Source organism: Callithrix jacchus, chromosome 6 (genome assembly GCF_049354715.1).
Source record: "Callithrix jacchus isolate 240 chromosome 6, calJac240_pri, whole genome shotgun sequence".
NCBI classification, from domain to species: Eukaryota; Metazoa; Chordata; class Mammalia; order Primates; family Cebidae; genus Callithrix; species Callithrix jacchus.
The window spans coordinates 46,687,162-46,710,239 of NC_133507.1; the positions used below are offsets into that span (position 1 = coordinate 46,687,162).

The 23,078-nt window shown below is 35.8% G+C and overlaps 1 protein-coding gene and 1 pseudogene across 18 annotated transcripts in view; both read left to right on the forward strand.

Annotated features, from left to right (window-relative positions):
* Window positions 1-23,078, forward strand: part of PDE1A (phosphodiesterase 1A) — a 531,703-nt gene that overhangs the window by 304,445 nt on the left and 204,180 nt on the right. The window lies entirely within an intron of this gene.
* LOC144576625 (dynein light chain Tctex-type protein 2B pseudogene) overlaps window positions 1-23,078 on the forward strand; it is a 128,753-nt pseudogene that overhangs the window by 38,022 nt on the left and 67,653 nt on the right. Inside the window, exon 1 of the transcript XR_013518851.1 lies at window positions 1-23,078. This exon is cut by the window's left edge and continues 38,022 nt beyond it; it is cut by the window's right edge and continues 67,653 nt beyond it. The product of XR_013518851.1 is annotated as a dynein light chain Tctex-type protein 2B pseudogene (transcript).

Below are 23,078 nucleotides of genomic sequence, written 5' to 3' on the forward strand. Positions count from 1 at the left end.
TTAAAGAGTTCTGGTTTGCATGATAAAGAATATGAACACTCTACTCATAAATTGAAGTTATAGTTATATAGATTTTTACTCAAAATTATGAAGAACTTTGTACAAATTGGATGTCCAGTAACGAAAGGCATCACATTAAGAACCAATAGAAACACTGGCAGTCCTCAATCAGATGCTGAAAAACTATTAGCAACGAGTTTTTAAGAGGCCAAACCAGATAATGGTAGAGCAGCAGATGTATTTAATTTAATTATATGAAAGTGCCAATATTTGTCTGTTTTAGATATATAAAAATGTCATTGAATTAACTGAATACAATGTCCACTAACACCTGAGAGTCTATTTTATATTTATTATGCTGTAAAAACACATTCCATGTTTGAAAAGTAACATTTTTAACTATAAAATCTTAAAAGTTCTCCATTAGGAAGTATAAAAATTAAACTATATCTTTATCTGTTACAAATGTAGTAAGATATTAACATAGAAGGGTTAGCATTGAAAGTTGAGAGAAAAGTTGGGTGTATTTTAATGCCATGCTGTCCTGAAATGTCAGAGCTATGTGCTAGCTTTTCCTGTGAGGGGTAAGATTCCTAGCAAAGAATTCAGAGTAGGGTTTTTTTTTTTTTTTTTTAACCAAAGACCTCTAATATAGTCAGAGAATGCTATAAAAACCATGTTAAATTAAACCAAAATTGATAGAGTTTAAGATTACTGAGAGGCATTTTATTAAACCAAACAAAACACAACACACAGCAAGAAACAAAGGAGAAAATACGAAGTTAACACACATGGGACAGGATGTAAGATGGAGAGAAGGACTGCCCTACCTGAATCCTGTAATACACTTGCTTATTATGCCCTGCCTGTCTCTTGGCCACGTCAACCTTTCTTACTGAAGGTATGGTTGTAAAGTTGCCATGAAGAAGAGGACTCAGAGAAGGAAGGTACTTAGAACCAACATATCTTTGCTCCATTGGAGATATTTAGGGCCGAGACCTGGGTAATTGTAGTAGCTTTCACATGACCTGCTGAATAGTCATGTCTTTTCTCTGTAGATATAGAGACAGAGCATAAATGGAACCAAAATGGAACCATGATGCATATTACAAATGGGTGGCTGACTTGGTGATGATTATATACCTTTCTGTCTGTAGGTGGCATGATCTGTACCATGGCTTTTTTTTTTCTATCTATTTCCATCTATAAGTGATATTCTTGGTTATACCATTCATTTAAAAAAATATGTTCCATTTGTTCTCTCTATCCACAGGATAGATGTCCATGTCTTACAAGTTACTAATTTAATTTCTATCTATGCTTAACATGCCTTATGAATTTTAACAATATCTGACAAGGTATCTCTTGCTTACTATCTATACTTAATATCTCTTGTGAGTTTCATCTATTCCATTTCTTTTTCTTGTTTTCTGCATAGAAGAACTAAACATTCTTAAGTAATATGACAAATACACACTGCAGCACCCATAAGAGGGAAGAAGGAGAGGAAATTAAGAGTGAGAGGTTGAGTATTTCCATTTTAGCTTTAACTTCAGTATCTGTGATTTCTACTTTTACTATTTTGTATACTCTGTATGAGATTTTCTATGACAAAAGTGTCCCAGTGGTGTTAATAAGAGGATCAGAGGCTGGTGCAGGGGCTCACACCTGTAATCCCAGCACTTTGGGAGGCCAAGGCGGGTGGATCACCTGAGTTCAGGAATTTAGGACCAACCTGGCCAACATGGTGAAACCCCAACTCTACTAAAAATACAAAAATTAGCCAGACATGATGGTGGGTGCCTGTAATCCTAGCTACACAGGAGGCTGAGGCAGGAGAATCGGTTGAACCCAGAAGGCAGAGGTTGCAGTAAGCCGAGATCATGCCACTGCACTCCAGCCAGGGCGACAGAGTGAGACTCTGTCTCAATCAGTCAACCAATATTTTAAAAAGTAAGTGAATTATAGCAAAATAAAAATATTGTCTTAGATAAAAATTTATGGTTTAAGTAATTTGAGTTGCCCAGCATCATAATCATTATTTCAGAGATTCATCAAACTGTCCACTCATCCATCTTTCTAGCAAGTATTACTTAGATGTCAGATACACTTCTAAAAACTAGTGACACAAAGATGCACAGTCTTAGCACGCATGCTGAAATAATTCAGCCTGCTGGGGAGGACAGAGAGGAAAAGTGTCAGTTAAAATCCAGTGTAATTCTTTTAAAGGGGTCTGCTCTGGAGATGCAGAGGAAGAGTGAGATGGGCAGGCACTGTAAAGAAAAGCTTCATAGAGGAACTGAAGAATGAGCAAGAATTCATAGAGGTGGAAGAAGAATTGAGATGAGGGGAGGAAAAAGAACATTAATTGCAGTTAGACAAAATGGCTTCATTGAGGGGATAAAAGATAAAGTAGATTCTACATGTAGATTGTGCATGAAGAATCATCAGGAAATGAGACTTAGACACATCAGATTATGAATGGTTTTTGTGCTCTGAAACGAAGATGATAATTAATTCTGAGATTGAAGGAGTACGCTTGAAGAGTTTTAAGTATGAGAATGTCATGGCCATGTTTGTTAGATAGGAATGGAGAGAAGCAAGACCAGGTTGATTAATAGGCAATGACAGCAGTCCAAATAGGAAGGGGTTGGTGCAAGGAGTAGAGAGTGAGATTCTTAGGTTATTTAGGGAGCAATTGAAGATTACATCACATCTCCCAATTTCTGAATAGCCCATTTCTAGCTCTTTACACTACCATGTCACATTCAAAATACTGGCTAATACCATACATACCTATAAAATATATTTGGCTTAGATTTTAAATCTGTAAAATCTGTGTTGACTTTTTAGTCATTTCATTTGTTACATCAGGAAGATTTTCCCCAACCTTATCCCCCCATTATAAAATTTAAGACTGATGACATTCACACATTCAGGAAGTGCAAATAGTGTTTCATTAATATCACTGTTTCCTCTCATTAAGATACAAGGCAGATTGTTAGCCAATATAAAATAATGTTATTCATTTTAATATGGAAGAGCTATTTTCCAAACTAGTTTATCTATGTTCATTTTCAGACATAGTAGATACTTGTTGCATGTCTTCTATCTATAAAATTCATGATATGTGTATATCATAAAGTTACTACACATACTCATCCGACGTCCGATTCTCTGCAATGATATATGTAGTTTGTGGTATACATCTTTTATTGAGACTAGTGCCTTGTTAATTTCTAATTCTAGAAACTTAACTCTAGAAAGTAGAAGCATTAGTTTCTCATCTCTCCTCATGAAACCACTCCATAGTCAATACTGTTGTCATTCAATGTCTTTAGCAGCCTAACCCTTTACCTACTCAGTACTGCATGATGCAGAAAATGGTCTTGGAGAATTCAAATGGCCTTTCCAGCCTCTTTCTTCTTACTCTGTCCCTGATCACAATGAATTTTTCACTATAACACATTTTCTGTTATTTTCAAACAAATAGAGCTTGCTTACCACTTCGGATATTGGCATGTGTTATTCCCTCTGCCTGCAACACGCTTTCTCCAGATATCCACATGGCTTGTTCTTTTACTCCCCTCAAGTCTAAGTTCAAATTCCACCTTCTTAGAATGGTCTTCTCTGATTGTCTTACTTAGAGTTGCTACCCTGGATCAATTCTACCTCTCTCTTTTATTTTTTTCAATAACACTTGGAATCTTCTTACATATTATATACTTTATTGTATTTATTTTCTCTCTTTTCTTTTTATCTTGTTTTCTTTTCTCCACTTTGTATAGGAATATATATGCATGTTATTATTAGTTACTAAATGTTAAGTTCAGGTTCAGGGGTACATGAGCAGGTTTGTTGTATAGGTAAACTTGTGTCATGGAGATTTGTTGCATGGATTATTTTGTCACATAGGTATTAAGCCTAGTACCCATTAGTTATTTTTCCTGATCCTCTTCCTCCTCCTGCTCCCATCCTTCATTAGGCCCAAGGGTGTGTTGTTCCCCTCTATGGGTCCATGTGTTCTCATCATTTAGCACCCACTTCTAAATGAGAACATGTTGTATTTGGTTTTCTGTTTCTGTGTTAGTTTGCTCAGGATAATAGTCTTCAGCTCCAGCTCCACCCATGTTCCTGCAAAGAACATTATCTTATTTCTTTTTATAGCTGCATAGTATTCTATGGCATATATGTACCACATTTTCTTTATCCAGTCTATCACTGATGGGCATTTAGGTTGATTCTAAGTCTTTGCTCTTGTGAATAGTGCTGCAATGAACATGAGCACACGTGTCTTTATGAGAGAATAGTTTATATGCCTTTGGGTACATACCCAGTAATGGGATTGCTGGGTTGAATAATATTTCTATTTTTAGGTCTTTGAGGAATCACTACACTGTCTTCCACAATAACAACCACATTTTCTATAGATAAGCTTGAAAATAAGATTAAAAGGTAAATTGACAATTTAAAGAAAAACAACATTTTGTGCCAGTTTGCATGGGAGTTTCTTGGTTTTAACATGAAAGTCCTTTGTCCTGGGAACCCTCTCAATGCTGTGCAGACCAGGACAGTTGCTCACTTTTTATTCTTATAATTGTCTATTATTGTTTAAGTTTTCATAACATAATTACCTGTTTCTGTCTTGGTGTGACATGGCTTACTCTACATTATTTTATTTTATTTCTGTTCTACTTCTACTTTTTACTTATGCTACTGCTGACAATACTATGGTTTCCAGCAATTTTTAATAAGATTACAAATGTTTATCCCACAAAAAGGCCTGGGGGGCATCCTTCTTTAACTGATAAGTCTCTAACTGGTATAATTTCATTGATCTTCTGGCTTGATTTGGAGAATGAATACATGTTCTTCTTGCTATTACTTTTCATGTTATTCTGAAGAAAGAACCAGACTAGCAAACATCTGAATTCTAGTGCAAATTCTGCCACAAATCTCAAATCACCTCACCAATGTGGATTTCGTTTTTTTCTTTCCTAAAATGAAAAACTGATGCTAAACCAAGCGCTTTACACATCCAGCATTCTAGGTTTCTAACATTCTATGTGGTTTCTTCTGACCTGTGGTTGAAACTGTTCCTTCTGCTTGTAGATGGCTTGGCAGCTGCTATGTCCTCAACCAAAGAAGTTGGCAGTTGGGGAAAGCAGGAGCTTCCCTGGATCTAGAAAGGTCAAAGGAATTTTGGTCCCCCTATGTTATCAGTGTCAGTTCCTGACCTACATTTTACCAACTCAGATTTCCTCATGATAAAAAGTATGAAAAAGTGTGATGTAGCTCTTAAAGCTTTTTCTACTGAAGTGGCTGTGTTCCCTGCTAAGTTAATTTTTAAGAGATCCAACTGTTCTGTGAGCAATTTAAAACTTAATTTGAATTTAATGATTTACTATCAATTTCCTCATAAAAGGTAATGTGGCTCTGACTAAAATAGTATACACAGATGTAAGGTTGAATTGTATGTGTAGAAATTAAAGAAAACCTAACTGTTCATATTTTTTTCTTAACCCCTAAATATTTAGCTGTGTGCTATTCTTTCATAAATTTGAATAAAACCTGTGGAAAAACAAGTATTTTATCAAATGCAACTCTCATATTTAGATTTAAAAATCCTTGGGGGGAAAATGTTAGCAAAAGCAAGCATAATCATTTGCAATTAAATACTTTATATTTAAATGATGCTTAGGTGTTTAGAGATCACATTTTTTGTCTATTAATCCCCACAGTATAGAAACCTCAAATACCTTGACTTGATCACTCTGCATTATGTATGTCTAACAATATTTCACATATACCCTGTACATATGTACAAACAATAATAAATATTAATAACAGAATCCTTATAGTGATGTTGGAAAAAAAGCAAGTGTTCAAATCAGGTTGGATTCAGATTTTTGCACTACCACTCACTAATTGTAAGTGCTTAGGGGAATTAGATCGGACCTCTGACCCTTAGTTTTGGCTGGTGTGTAATGATGATTGCAGTGTCCATCTCATTTACGCAACCCTTTTCCAAGTCTCTGTAGAACTAAGTGAGGTAATGCTAATAATGTATCTAGAAAAGTGCCAGACAAATAAGCCTTTATTATTATTATTCCTATTTACAGATAAATAAATTGAGGGTAAGGGAGGCTAAATGATTTGTCCGATTGGCGTAACTTGTAACTTAATGACCCAGGACTTGTTTACAAACCCTGGGTGCTTTCTCTGAGAACAGCAGTAATATTTTAAAGCTTGTCAAGAATCCATGTAGCAGATCAACTGAGTACAGAGCTGAATTATGACTTTTTGGGCCATGAGCTTTTTTGCCTTCATGGGCTCCTTCTACCATAGTGGGAGAGAAAACTAAAAAATGCAGGTGGGATTGAATATAATAGTAATATACATTACTATTATATTCAATTTGTCTTCATATTTTAGAGGAAATTAAAGTAAGAACATTTTCATAGGTCTCTACATGCATCATAGGCCCTGGATACCATGCCTACTGTGCCTAATGGTTAAACCAATCCTAAATTAGGAAAAAAAACCCTGCCTCATATGGAGATAAACCTAACATGAATAAAGGATCCTTCTATCCCTATGTTTGGTCTTGCAATTCAGACTGTTCCAGTGCGGTCTCCCTGCTACCCCCACAGTGCCTTCCTAAGTATACTATAGTTAGCTCCTAAACGGAGTTAGATAAAACTGGGACATCTGCCAAATCCAATTGCCTCACTCTCTGTGAGTGATGGATGAGATTATACAAATTTAAAAGTCTGGATAAAGAAGTTAATATTTTACAACACAACAATTCTTCCACATCAGATAATGAAATCTAAGATTAATCACAAACAAATGTGTACTAGGAAATGTAGTAATTCATCATGTCTTCTCCAGAAGTCGTGTCTATGTTAAGTGTTCCAAAACAGTGTCAAAGTCTGTGTCTGGAGTTGGTATCATCAGGAAAGACAAGGAGCCCAGAGTCATGCATTTTAAATGTGTCGTTTTCATAGAATAATCTTTGGGAGAAAGAGGAATGCTACATTAAAACTTTTGTAGCATTTTCTTCATGGTATTCGGGTTCCATTTTGAGGGCTCTATAGTATTTAGCAATTCCACGTTTGAACTGTATAAAATCATTGGACCATCTTCAAGAAACAAAGCTAAATAAACATGTAATTCCTTGGCAATCTCAAGATAAGCCTGCCCTTCTTTGCTGGGTAATGTTTGGTGTGGTGTGACCATCTGAGTTTCCTCAGACTGGAAGGTTTGTGAATGCAGGGAATAGAAGCTCATGGGAAAATGCCTTCTGTAACCTTTTCCCTGTTACTTTTCTTGACTGCTGGGAGCTTTAGTCTTAGTAACATAAAGTGTGTCTATGACATACAATCCCATACAGATCTTAACTACTTGATTACTATACTGATGTGGATGTCAAACAAAAAAATACTTCATTAAAATGACATCAATTATCTTTCTGATGCATGAAAATAATGTTTCAAAGTGAGGGAAATATATTAGTACAGTTATATACTTAAGCATCCAAATCCTTAGACCCAGAAACTGATTTCATATAGAAAAAGTCATTTACATAAATCATTGATTTGTCAGCTAAGAGCCTGTAAATTTGTCCTCTCTAAAAGCAGTTTTACGTTATAAAGTCACTCAATAAAACCTTTCAAGAATAGGATGGAGGGGTTTATTGCTGTTATTTATTACAAGTTTTAACATGGTCATTTTGAGTTTGCTTTTTAAAAGAATATCCACTAAGTGAGTTAGTGTGCTCTGAAAGAATGTGCTTAAATTTTGCTGCAAGTGGATCCTGGTTATTATCAGTTTCAAACTAAGGAAGCAGAACTGTTTATGTAACGTTAACTTAGATTTACTAAACTTTTAAAGAGTTTGTGTGGGAAGAAGCTGTGCCTACCTTTCCCAAAGACTTACACATGTTCAAACAATGTTAACTTGTTCAAGAAACATGTGCAGCTACATGTTAGGAATTATTATAAGTATTGGAAAGTCAGAAAGGAAAGAAAGAAGAAAAGGAAGGAAGGAAGGAAGGAAGATGAAAGGACAGGCAGTTAAGTAACTAGGGTTACGGAGTCAGATGGCCTCAGTTTGAATGCCATCTCTTCTAATAACAAGAAACAAAACCTTAAGGAAATTACTTAACTTGCCTCTCCTTCAGTTTCTTCATCTGTAACACTGGGATGACAACAGTCGAACCTTCTAAGGCTGCTATGATAATCAAATAGATTTATGCATGTAACTTGCTTAGAATCCTGCCTGTTGCTTAGTAAGCCTTCAAAAAACTGTTAGTTATTAGCTGAATATTGTTGCTGCCAAGAAACTCATAATGTAGTAGGAAAACAGCAAGATACAGATGCAGCTATCATATAGCACAAGAAATACTGTGAAATAAATCTGAACAAAATGCTAGAGGAGGTACGGAGATCATTTCAATGAAAAAAACACAGTGGTGACTAGGAAAAGAAGATAATAGATAATGGATGAAAAGCATAAATGCAGAACAGCACAAAGGAGGCGAGATTAATTCTGATTAGTTGGGTTAGACAAAACATCAGAAAGGAAGCTTCCTGATTCATATTAAGATTTAGAAAGTATGCAGATATAACAGCATCAGCAAAGGCGTAGGGGCATGAAAATAAAGGTACATTTAAGTAGTGATGGTTAAGTGAGAATGGAGGGAGAGTGGCTGAGCTGAGGTAGATAAATCTGAAAAGGAAGATTAGAATCAGGCTACTCATGGCTTTCCAGAACTCTAAAATATGAGCACTAGGAAGCCATTAAAATATTTACATGAAAAGGTGGTATTATTGGATTTGTACCTAAAAAGATAACATTAAGTGAGGAAGAGTGCAATCATGCACACCCAAAACACAAGCCTAGGAAATTCAAGCAATGAAGAGGAAAATGTAAGGTGACTGAGAAATGGGTGAGAGCCAACCAAGAGATAGCCATCCACTTAGAGGCAAGAACTGCAACACCGCTCATCACAAGAAAATGGGTGCCAACTTCCCTACCTAGATCTGCAGGCATCTGTGGAACCATATGGTACCGCGGGACTAACTGCTTGTAGATCTAACATATATTTCATGATCTACTCATAATAGTCCATTTCTTTCTTTGAAGCATGCACCTTAACTCAATGGAGCTGCGTTTGAAAGGCATTATGAAACAATTCAAATTAAAATCAAGTCTGGAGCTCAAGATTACTTAGAATACAATAGAATTGGTGACAAAGTCACCAATTTTTAAAATTAATCGTTCTTAGTTAAAATTTCTCATAGCATTTTTACCAGGACATTATTAATGCTAATTACTCCTGCTAGGATTTGATGTATGTGAAATAATGCTATTCTTATTTAAATCATAATGATCCTAATAGCCAAAGAAATAGACACACTTTCTGCAATGCTCAAAATCTGTTGGTAGTATAATAACCCAGTACAGTTCAGTCTTGCAATATTATAGGTTGACTTCCTCTTCTAAAGAAAGGTCAATAAATTTGTGATTGTCCATGTAATACTGTTTTATAAACTTTGTCATATACATTAAGAAGACTTATAGTGAAGAACTGATTTCAGAGATGATTGAAAATATTGATGTCATCTCTGTGTTCAGACTACTAGTTCTCTCTCCTTTCTGGTTTTCCTTTACTCGTTTCTCTGTTTTTTATTTCTTCTTCCTCTCTCTCTCTCTCTCTTTATCGCTCTCTGTCTCTCACTCTTTCTCTCTCACTCTTGCTCTCTGAGTAGTTCATTGAATCATTGTTTTTTAAGAATCACTTTTCTTTTTTATTTTAATTTTGTTTGAGGCAGTCTCGCTCTCTCATTCAAGCTGGAGTGCAGTGGTGCTATCAAGGCTCACTGCAACCTCCACCTTCCAGGTTCAAGAGATTCTCCCACTTCAGGCTTCTGAGTACCTGGGACCAACCCCCACTAATTTTTGTATTTTTTTAGAATGGGTTTTTGCCATGTTGCTCCAGCTGGTTTCGAACTCTTGAGTTCAAGTGATCTGCCTGCCTCGACCTCCCAAAGTGCTGAGAACCAGTTTTCATAAAAATTATTAGACACCAATGAGAAATCTCTATTTTAATAAATTAATAATTATTAATTATATTAATAAAAATTCTTAATATGATTTTACTTTTCTTTTTTATTGTTAAATATATTTTTTATTGCATTTTAGGTTTTTGGGTACATGTGAAAAACATGCAAGATAGTTGCATAGGTACACATGTGGCAGTGTGATTTGCTGCCTTCCTCCCCTTCACCTATATCTGGCATTTTTCCCCATGCTATCTCTCCCCAACTCCCCACCCCCTGCTGTCCCTCCCCTATTCTCCCCAACAGACCCCAGTGTGTAGTGCTCCCCTCCCTGTGTCCATGTGTTCTCATTGTTCAACACCCACCTTTGAGTGAGAACATGCAGTATTTCATTTTCTGTTCTTGTGTCAGTTTGCTGAGAATGATGGTCTCCAGGTTCATCAATGTCCCTACAAAGGACACGAACTCATCGTTTTTGATTGCTGCATAATATTCCATGGTGTATATGTGCCACATTTTCCCTGTCCAGTCTATCATCGATGGGCATTTGGGTTGGTTCCAGGTCTTTGCTATTGTTAACAGTGCTGAATGAACATTAATGTGCATGTGTCCTTATAGTAGGACGATTTATAGTCCTTTGGATATATACCTAGTAATGGAATTGCTGGGTCAAATGGAATTTCTATTTCTAGGTCCTTGAGGAATCGCCACACTGTCTTCCACAATGGTTAAACTAATTTACACTCCCACCAGCAGTGTAAAAGTGTTCTTATTTCTCCACATCCTCTCCAGCATCTGTTGTCTCCTATTTTTTAATGGTCACCATTCTAAGTGGTGTGAGATGGTATCTCAATGTAGTTTTGATTTGCATTTCTCTAATGACCAGTGATGATGAGCATTTTTTCACATGCTTATTGGCCTCATGTATGTCTTCTTTTGTAAAGTATCTGTTTATGTCCTTTGCCCACTTTTGAATGGGCTTTTTTTTTTTTTTTGTAAATTTGTTTTAGTTTTTTTGTAAATTCTGGATATCAGCCCTTTGTCAGATGGGTAAACTGCCAAAATTTTTTCCCATTCTGTTGGTTGCTGATTCACTCTAATGACTGTTTCGTTTGCGGTGTAGAAGCTCTGGAGTTTGATTACGTCCCATTTGTCTATTTTGGCTTCTGTTACCAATGCTTTTGGTGTTTTGGTCATGAAGTCCTTGCCTACCCCTATGTCCTGAATGGTTTTGCCTATATTTTCTTCTAGGGTTTTTATGGTGTTAGGTCTTATGTTTAAGTCTTTAATCCATCTGGAGTTAATTTTAGTGTAAGGTGTCAGAAAGGGGTCCAGTTTCTGCCTTCTGCGTGATTTTACTTTTTGAAACTTAGATGCAAAAAAGTATTTAACATAGTATAAAAACCCAAGATCATGCTATCTTTTGATTTTTTTCGCTGTCTAGACTTGTGCTACTAAAGTATTCCCTAGTCACTACTAATGTCTTCTTTCTTGAATTCCTTGTTTCAAGTGATCCTCCTGCCTCAGCCTCCCAAAGTGGTGGGATTATGCACATGAGCCACTGTGCACCATTTAAAGTGCTCTTTCTTTGGAATTTTAGTAACACTGCAAAACATCTTTTCATTTTTGTATAGTTTAATTTTTGTAATATCAACATTCAGCAGAGTAGTTAAAAAGCTCTTGTTACAATCAAACTGACTTTTAGCTGCCTGAAAATTGTGCAACTCTTGCATGCTAGATATTATTATCCAACTTGAACTTCCTGTTGCTAGAATATAAACAACTCATAAAACTATAGGTAAACTTAGTTTCTCTTCAAGTCTCTGTAACACAATGCAAATGAAAATATTTCAAACAAATTATTTTATGGGGAAGAGTCATTTGAAACCAAAAGCCTAAAATTTTATTAAATGTGTTCTTAATTAGAATTGTTAACTTTGAATATTACATTGAAGGAACTAAACTGAAATTATGAGTTGTCATAGACACAGCATTGCTGCCAAAACTCTACCTTAATTAACAGTCTTTTAAAAAACTTTACCATGAAATTATTTTTAGAAAAAAAAATGCCTTAGAAAATTTGAATTCAATAGCAATAATTTTTATATTAATGCATACATGTAAAATTCAGATGTATGATGAGATATGGCACACTCTGGCTTTAACAATAGCTACATAAAACATACAGAGATAAAATCTAGTCATTTATAAATAAGATTGAAGTATTATTTTGAATTTTCCTTAGTGCTAACATTTTTATTTTCAAAGTTAGGTTTATTTTAAAAAGTCAAAATATCAGAATAAAATTTAAACATTAAAATTTAAAATGCTTAAATTTTAATTGTTTGGCCTAAGGTTTTATAAATATGAGCCATTTGAAAATATATACTTACACTTTTTTTATACTGTGAGTATCAAGACAAATTCAGAAATCGATTTGGTTTTATCTGTTGATAGGGATATGTCGCTAAGTCCTAAAGGTAGGAGTAGCCATATTTATTTTAGTATAATTGAGCAATTGCTATAACTGGCAATAGAGTATTTACATATATAAATTTCTTTTTAAATTGAATAATGTTTTCTTGTATACATAATAAAGATTGGCTAATATTAAATACTAATGTCAGTAAAAATACAAGGCCTCAACTTACCTTTTATTTTATCCAGGGAACTGTAAAATAAATACATTAAGTGAAGTGCTTTAACACTTCAAATATATGCTGGCTATAATAGTCATCACTAATTATAGATCAAAAGTTTTCTAAGGACCTTATTTAAAATGCTTTGGTTCACTTTAGTACATTGGATAGGGTCCAGGAACCTATTATTAAAAAGTACCCATACCCTTTTGTGTGACAGTTGATTAGCTGCCATACTGATACAGGTAATCAACAAACCTATATTAGAAACCTCTGGTCTAAAGTTCTAGTGTTCTTTTAAAAATGATGTTTAAGGTAATAGTAGGTACTAATATTTGAATGTTATCTGACATATAACCTATTTATTAAATTTCCATATTTAAATATTTTTCTGTGTTTAAAAGCTACATTAATTGTTCTCTCTTTAACCATCCAAAATCTAAGCACATTATTTTTCATGCATATATGGTCTTTTTTCAAGCACCTGTTACCATAGATGGTTTTCACTATGAATTTTCTCTTAAAGTGGAGACAGTGCCCTTCTCTGCCAAGTCGTTCTGACACTTACTGTAAGACATCATGAATAGCTATAATCAACTTTTGATGACTGACTTTCATCCAGATGGTTGTCAGTAAAGCCTGATTTGAAATAACAACCTTAAGGTAGAAAATATGATTTTCCTGTATATAAAACTGGCTTGTTATCTTTCTAATTTAAGGAGACACTATGTGTTTAACAGGATATGCCCCGTTCTTGCTTTAAAATATTTTGGATGGGTAGATTCTATAGTCGTGGAATGTCTACTAACAGTCACCAGTGTGACACTGCATGTAGTACATAATAACTGGGCATTTGTTTCTGATGAGAATTATGGCATTCAGGATAGGTTTGATTATGCTGCAGTGATAAACAGCCTTCAAAGTTGGATGGACTAAAAAATATAATTTATTTCTTGCTTACACTGGGTGTCAATTATCAGTTGAAAATTGGCAGAGGATTCTGCTCTGTGTCGTCTTTTTGTATCATCTTTACCTGAATTCCATGTTGTCTTTATGTATCATCTTTACCTTTATGTATTTATGAGATCTCATTCGTGAAAGTATGGTTGACAATTTGGTTGTCAGACTAAAGTCTTATGGTTACAAAGTGATATATTTTCAAAAGTATACAGTACATAGATTTACTGATACAATTACAGCCACCTAAGAAGAGTTCCTAAAATGCAGGTTTCTGTATATTACTTCTTAGAATCACCATATAATTAGATTTGTTAAAATTAGATTAAGTTTAATAAGTTAAAATTATATCCATTATTTAACCAGAGACATTAGGTACTCAGAAATTCCAGTTTTCAATCATACGGATTAACTGACAACTTAATGTAGTGAGTATTTTATTCTGTTTACCCTGCGCTCAATCTCACATTAGTGAAACAGATAGGTTTTTGTATTATAAATATAAACTTCTATTTTAATACCCATTCTAATTAAATTTAAGATTTTCATTATTTCCTTTCAATATGTGTATTTGTGCATACTTTAGACATGAATTTAGGTCTATAAAATTATATGTTTTAGAACTAGAAGGGAACTTATGAAATTACCTTATATTTCCATCTGTCTTCCATAGCTAATGCTATAACAAAACATCAAAATGTGTTAAAATATCAAGCAAACAAAAATTCCTAACAAGTTAGTGAATTGTTTTTTTGTTTATACTTTAGAGTAGAAATGCAAGAGTTAGAACCTACATAATATTTAGATTTACAGCAATCAGTAAGTGAGCTTACATTTTCACTCTATAAGTATATTTGCTTTTTATAATATGCATTTCACTCCAAATAATTCTGGATTTAGCAAACACAATAAAGCCTACCATTGATAGTGCTGATGGTCTAAATAATCAATTAGCTGATTAATTTTTTGAAAACAGGCAAGACAGAACATAATTTAACTTACTGGGCCTGTCTACTTTTCCATTAGCAAGTGTCTGTTTTTTAGCTTGTAGCTGTAAAATCCACATGTGACTTTTCCATAAGTAACTGTGATAGTAATTGTCAAGGTACATCTTTGCTTCTCCAGATGTTTATATTTAACTAGCTCTACTTTATAGTTATCTAATTGAACTCTTAGGCCCAGCTCAAATGAAATGTGCTGATAAAGTATTGAATTTTTGTTTATGCCACACATATTTGAGATATACAAGGTCAAATTGTTGATTTTTTTAATGATTTTAAAGTTTTCAGTTTAGAAGCACAATTGGCTGATAGTTTCTTTGACTCAAGATGAAATGCAATCACTGCTTAATTGAATGCAGCAGTTGTGTTTTGTTTACAAAATCTTGTCTAAAATAAATGCTTTCTGCCACATATCAAGTCAGCTACTGTAGGCAACTCTTTGAGTCCAGCCAGCAAATGGGCAGAATGCCCACACAATTAAGAGGAACGTTAACTGGGAAAAGAAGACACAACAGAGTGAGCATGACTTTACAGTAAATTGGATGTCCTTGTGTTGATGTCCATAGTTTATTTCTTTCCTTTCTTTATTGGTTTATTTCTTCTTTCTTTCCTTTCTTAGTTCCATTTTTTAAAATTTCATTTTTATTTTGTTTCAGTATTATATATTTGAGCCCATTTTTGTAGAATAGATTTAACCCTACTTAGAAGCTAAGACGTTTTAAGGCTTCATGGATGCTGGCAGAAGGCACAAGACTCCTGGGTTCAGAAGCAAAACTCTTCTCTTGTTGTGCATAGCACTGCAAGCAGTATGAGTGTTAACATGCACATTGATTCTACTTGTCCTTAAGTCCCACAGGGGCAACATGACATAGACTCAGGTGGGCACTGCTCGTGCAGTGGCTTTGCATCACAGTTGAGGAACACTGAGCTTTGGAACCCACTTTATACTGTGAACAGTAGGCAAACCTGCTCTTTGTCCTAATGGGAGACATCACCTCATACCTCAAGGTGGCTGGAAGCAAACACAATGTGAGAAATAGCCTGGGTAAAAAGTGGTTGTGGTTCCACAGTCTTGGCATGCACAGCAGGACATGTAGGAGTGAAGAGACCCGTGATGGTCTCTATATATAACATCTCTATGTATGAAAATTACAAATGTTTTGACATGCATGGCTCTTATTTTTGGTAGGTATGTGTGCATATTTCTTATATATTTTGGAAATATGACTAACTGAATGTATATATGGTATACTATTAATATGCATCTACCTGTTCATTTTCTTAACCCAGATAATGTCTTGGAACTTCAGCATCATTAATTGAATTATTAACATTGACTAATTAGGGTTCAGATTCATTGCCTTAAAAAGTAACATTTTATGGCTCAATAAAGTTTGTCTGCACAACAGAACAGGGATGATAGAGTCTTGGCTGTGATTTTACTTTCAGAAGTGAGTACAGATTGCTATGATTGATCACAAATGTCACGGTAAGGTGCCAAAGCTGACACTTGAAACACCTCAGTTGAAATGATTGGTTTGTGACATGCATGGAAAATCATTCCAAATTTGTGATGAAAAATGACATTCTCTGATATCACGCTGATGGAATATTTTCATGTCTTATTCAATGTTTCCTTCAGTGTTTATATGCTAAATTGGCACTGATTTCCCCCAACTTCCAGCTTGATAATCAGGTCCTAAAAGATAGATGCAAAATGTGGTCAATCAGCTGACACTTCTCAAAGTTATCTTCTAAGAAATTGAATTTCATCAGTTTGAGACTTTTGGATAAGAACAAATGACTAGAAACTATCCCTTACTTGTGGTCATTTTAATGTACCAGAAGGTTTAAGCATTTATCCACATTTACATCTATTAAAAAATGGAAATTTAGATGATTAGTTTGGGAAAAACAGGCTAAGCTGTAGGAGCAGTGGACTGAGGGAAAATTGTCTGTAGTCCTCAAGTGCTGCTAGGCAAAGTGGGAGTTTAATGAAATTATTTCTAGAGTCCCTAGAAGACAGGGTCTGCTTATGTCAAATGCATTTTTCTTCTAATTATCCCAAGAAGAATATGTTCTGTTGTTGTTAATATTCCTGAAACAAGAACAAGCAAAAACACCTTTTACCATAAGCCAAACTTGTATTTATCATAGTTCATAAAAACAAAGAGAAGCTATAAAATTTACAGAGAGGTAACAACTGGACCCTTTCTTTGGGATAAAGAAAATCAGGGATCAGAATATTATAGGGCAGGGAGTAATGATAGGTGGGTGAGTCAGCCTGTGAGGGTGATATTGGTAGTAGCTAGGATGGGGGCAGTACTGTCCCTACAGCTGGGTCCTGGAGGCCTCTTTCTTGGTCCCTCCTTTGGCACTACTCTGGCCACGCCCCACTCTACAGATGAGAAGTCCATAGAGCTAACTGAAAATGGCCTCGTAGAGTCTGCACACACCACCCTTCTTGACTAAGAATGAAACCTGGAGCCTTAGAATTCCATGTCCACGTGCATTAGCGTCTGCCTCTAGGCCTGCGTGTGCTTTCCTTCAGGTCTGTCTTCCATGGGTGGACTAGCCTGATGGTGATAACTACCATTTGCTTCCCCTGCCGTGAGAGGTTTTCTTCCACATCTGCTTTACTTCAATTGAGGCTCATGGGATCTCAGAACTTCTTTGTTAGGGAGAGGCAGATTTCTCTTAAATGTCTTAGAACTCTATAGCCCTAGTTACCTGTATGTTTTTCATCTACCTACTGTCAAGTATGAAAAAGTCAGATTGCAAAAGGCTGTTTTCGTCACTTGAGAACTCACTTATCTACTTTCAGCCAATTATCTTGTTGAATCTCTGACTTAAAGAACTTCAGTTCATACACATGTATTTTGTGTTATCTCTTAAGAACATGCTTGACTTCCAAGAGCTCTGGAACTTTCCTGTACCTTCTTTCCTTAGCTGACTTCCATGAACTTGATCCTCCATTTGCTTGCTTTTGCTATTTTTCATCTCTCTTGTTGTCAATGAGGCTCCTATTCTGGTCTCTTTCTGGTCAAGCCATAGTACTTTCTTTCCCCTTTTACTATCATTCAATTCTCTTTGAATATTGTCTTTTATAATGCATTTTTTTCTTCTTTTTACCTCAAGGATGATTTCATTCATTGTAAATAAAATTATAAATGTTGATGAAAGGTGTAAGAAGATGTAGAGAGATCTGTAGCATTTTCTCTTATAGGGAGTATCCTTGTTTTCAATGTACAGTGTATCTTAGGCTGGCTTCTTGGGTGTGTAACCTGTATAGTCACACAGAGTTCTGGCTCAGAAGGAACTCACACTTGATCTAAAGCCATGCTGTTGCTGCATGGCTGTAGTGCTAGCTACTCTGAGGTGAAAGGACTGCTGGAGGTCAGGAGTTCAGGACCAGCCTGGGCAACACAGGAATACTCCATCTTAAATGAAAAATAAAAGTAAATAAAACTGAACAAACAATACCCCATGCTGTTGCCATCTTAACAATCTTACAAAATTTATCATTGAAATCTATTTTGTAATTGAAGCTCAATGGGATAATGAAACATGTGTCAGGGGCTTGGAGCCCAGGCTCATTCCTGGGGTGTCTAGCACCAGCCTTTTCATGACTACTTTTTCCTCTTCTGGGGAAAACAGCCCTTCTCCTCACCTCTCCCTGCAGTGCTAGGTGACAACTGCCACCCTCTGGGAGGCAGAGATGACAATTTATTGTATGTAGGGAGGAGCGAGGGAGGGTAGGAGGAAAGGGAGTCCTGAATTCACTTATTGTCTTCAACAGGGGCAGAGGGATGAGGAAGATTGGGGTCTGCCATGGGGAGTGTTAGGGTAGGATGAGGTGGTGATTGTCCTGACCATGGACTGGCAGCAACGTAGCCTGTTTTTAAGGATCCATGGTGGTCCCTTGTTTTCTGTATGATGGGACAGTGAGTACATGGAAAGGTCAGATGCCTGCTATGATTTCCCCAGAGCCTGCCCCGGCTGTGTCCTGGTGTGTCACTCCTAATGATGGAAGGGGAACCCAGCAGCCATCAGTCCTAAGTGGGAACCTTACCTAGCCATGCAGTGGGCCCAGGTTGCCAGTGAGAGTCTGCACTTAACTGTTAGAATCTAAGGCCTCAGGGAATATTTCCACAGCCAACTCCATGATGGGGGAATTCTTCCTTTTTCCATTCTTCCTGGTTCTGGGTTGGCTTTGTTCTGACCAGCTCAAGGAACCCTCTGAAATAAGAATTATGCAATTTTCGTGATTTTGCATACAAGTTCAATGCTCTTATATTTGCATTTAAAACTGACATTGCACAACATGAACACAAAAAAATTAAAACTGATAAAATCTTTAATGTTTCTTTACTTATAATATAATTATATAGCAATTGAAAATCAATGACAAGTCAAGAAAAATGTAATGGAAGAAAGAAAAAAACATTATACCTCAAATTACACTTCTTTCCTGCTTTTTAAAATGGGTTCCTGCATTTTTATTTTGCACTGTACCCTGCACATTCTGTAACTGGCCTTGTATGTAGCCATTCTTTGTGAGAAACTACTTCTGCCTATTCTCAAATAAAGATGCAAAAGCTCGTACCCAGGATATAAGCATTCTCTATAACCCAGCATTTCCACTCCAAGGGAAATATCTAATAGCAATGCATACATATATTCATCTAAAGCCATATACAAGAATGTTCACAGAAGTTCCTTCTCTCTTGCCCAATACTGAGAATCATCCAAATGCCCAATCAATTCTGGGAACAGATTACATCCACAAGCAACAATATACATTAATCTCCCAAAGATAATGCTGAATCAGATAAACCAAATACAGAAGAGTATACACAGTATAATTTCATGTGTACATAATTTAAAAATAGACAGAGCTAATTTATGGCGTTAGTTACTGTGATGTTAGAAGTCACAGTAATGGTTACACTTGGTGGGGGCAGGATAAGCACTGAAGGAGGACATAAATGGAACTTTTAGGGTCCTGATAATATTTTCTTTCTTAATCTGGAAGCTGATGTTAATTTGGAAAAGCCCATCAGGTTGTAACTTCAGATTTGTGCATTTTCTATATGTTTGTTATATGTCAATAAAAAGTAAAAAATATACAGTAGAAAATCCTGCATTCTTCTATTCACCCACTGCTACCCTCCAGAGGCTTAGGCTATCTTTTCTTTTAAATCTATGTTTGTATGTGTTTTTTATTTTGTTTTGAGAAGGAGTCTCACTCTGTTGCCCAGGCTGGAGTGCAGTGGTGCAATCTTGACTCACTGCAACCTCTGTTTCCCAGGTTCAAGCAAGTCTCCTGCCTCAGCCTCCGATGTTTGTGCTTTAATTTTCAGATCAAGTACCATGTGTAGAAGACTATGGCTTTGGGAAGAAATGCAGTTTGACAGATCTTAATCTTCCTAATCAGAAGATTGATGGTTTGCAGAAATTTCATGTGCCTTTCAGTATCATAAACACTACTAAAAATTCCACCAATTGGGTCTCTGACCAAGAAAAACAAAAAACATGACAGAAAGTCTAAACATAAATGCCTGTCACCGAGAAGCTTTTCCATTCAATTTGTTGTTGTAGTTAAGATCCCAAGAACTCAACAGCCATATTACTTTGCTGACCTATGCTGGCTCAGTTGGAGGCCAGTGTTTGATTTTGGCAAAGGGAAATGGAAAGTGTGTCTTTTTCAGAGAGATTCTATGTTTATCCTGTTTATTTATGATATTTTAAATAGTTAAACTGTAAACCCACGGAGGCTTCCCTTTTTCTCAGTGACCTCCATTTTGTAATCTTCAGTATATTGAAATACTCCTGGCATCCACAGCAAAGAGCTTTCTAACTAAAAAAACTTAGCAGTCAAAGGTCTGGTCTGTACGTACCCTTGAATTATTTGCAATTCTCTTGAGACTGAAATCACTATAGCAATGACATTTTATTCTACCTAGATCCTTATTGGAGATGCCTATTAATATAACATTTATCAGAACAGATTAGTTTATTTTGGTGTTATAATAATACTTTTTACAGAAATTCAAACTGTCCCACCTCCTTTACACAGCCTTTACTGTCTTCCATTCTTTCCTCTATCCACAGACAAAACCATTTAGCTCAATCTGTTTTAGTAGAGGAAAGTACAGAACAATTTGAACTAAAAATTTAGAATAGGTTAAATTACCCTCTCAGACATCTAGCGCCCAAAGCTCTGGCACAAGGTAAGATTTTGAGATCCAGGGATACAACTGGGAGTGTAGCTAAACATAGAACTAAGATGAACTGAGCACTACTTTATGGATTTAAAAAACGAATGAAGTGAAGTGGACAGAACAGTGTAGAGTCCAAAGAATCAATTAAATAGATGTCATCGATATGGCTTAGTAAGATGTGCTGAAAAATGGTTGGAAGATTTAAGAAGAACCAGGAGAAATGCCCTGAACCATGAGAGAACATGGGAGAAAATATTTTCTAGGAAATTTATGGCCCTTGTGTTAGGTAGTCTGGGCTGATTGCTGTAAGTAATGAATACCCCTAAAGTGAGAGATCACAGAATACTGAATTGTTCTATACATGTTCATTGGCCCCATTCACCTTCTCTGTCTACTGCTTTTCTCTTAAGTATGATTTCTTCCACTTATTAAAAGGGTCAGTGCCGGGCGTGGTGGCTCAAGCCTGTAATCCTAGCACTTAGGGAGGCTGAGGCGGGTGGATCACAAGGTCAAGATATCGAGACCATCCTGGTCAACATGGTGAAACCCCGTCTCTACTAAAGATACAAAAAAAAAAAAAAAAAAAAATTAGCTGGGCATGGTGGCGTGTGCCTGTAATCCCAGCTACTCAGGAGGCTGAGGCAGGAGAATTGCCTGAACCCAGGAGGCAGAGGTTGTGATGAGCCGAGATCACGCCATTGCACTCCAGCCTGGGTAACGAGCGAAATTCCGTCTCAAAAAAAAAAAGGGTCTAACAATCTGTGTTAAGTTCCTGAAGATTCCTAGCAGCATACACAAAATGGAGAACTAATGTCTTTCTACTTTTTGTTTACTTTCCTTTGCTCATACTGGCTTCTTGAAGTCTATTAACATAAAACAAGTCTTTAATTTAACAGATACATTATTTTTCTTAAAGATTTGTGATTATAGCTAAGTAATAGATCCCAAGTAAATGACAAACATGCTGGGTCATTTTACATCATCATAGTATGGGTGAGTTTAAGTGCAATAGTCTTCTCAAATCTCTAGGAGTGGTAATTGACTTAAATGTGTCATTTCATTGTGGAAAACACTGCACATCTTTTTTCCCCTGAAAATATTTGCTGCTTCTTTCAAAGATAACTCTGTATTACCATTCAATTTTTTTCTTATCCTTCTCCCCTCATCTAGTATAAACCTTTTTAAATTTTCAGTTTTTATGCCCCTCCTTCATGAAGCTATTTCTGAGCCTCTCTGTTAAAATGAATACTCAAAACTTTATGCCACATAGTGCTTTGTTTATATGTCTTCTATGGGTTTGCACTATAATTATTTATATACATTCTTGTTTTTTCTACCAGTTGGCAATTTCTTTGAAAATGAAGAATGTAGTGAAACTGTCCAATAGGATGTATGTAGGAGCATACATCCTATTCATTCTTATTGCACAGTATCTAGCATGGCACCTATCTTAAATTAGGCAATTGATGCGCATTGGAGAGTTTCACTGCATGGACAAAAAAATATATTCTAAGGACAGAATTCATGCTTCAGTTAATAAAGATTTCAATCCCTGATTATACCAGAGGCAAGGAAAGTAATATTATTAAAAGAGATCGTGAGGGAGGGAAACAATTTTAATGAACTAACTGGATACCCAAGTATATTAATATTGGGACTGAATATATGAGTTATACAGAAACATAGCAAGAATGAGCTATTATACTGAAGACTCCAAAGATTTTAGTATTAATTTTTGAGTTTACTCCTTTATATTAGACTCGTAGTTAGGCAAATTGCTTTCTTTGTAGCAGAGTCTGTGCGTACTCCTTTCTCTTTCAGTTCCTAGCATAGTAGATCAATGTACTTATCAAAGGGAGATCTGGAGCTTTACACAAAATTAAAATTAAAATTAAAATTAAAAATTTCTGATCAGGATTTAAGTCAACATTTTCTGACTAATTGGCTTTTACATATAGGCCAGAGGGAAAAGCGAAACTCAACTTTTAGGTAACTTATTTTTCTTTCTGACCTGGTTGAGGACTTAACCATTGACCATTAGGTCTGTCTTTGCATATCTTTATCTCATCTTTGGTTTCAAAATAATTTTCTGAAAAACAATACAGGGTCTTAATAGTCCACTTCTTTACTGGCTGCTAAATGAAACCAAAGTGCTTCTGTGAAGAACAAGCAAATTTTCTCAGAAGTCTT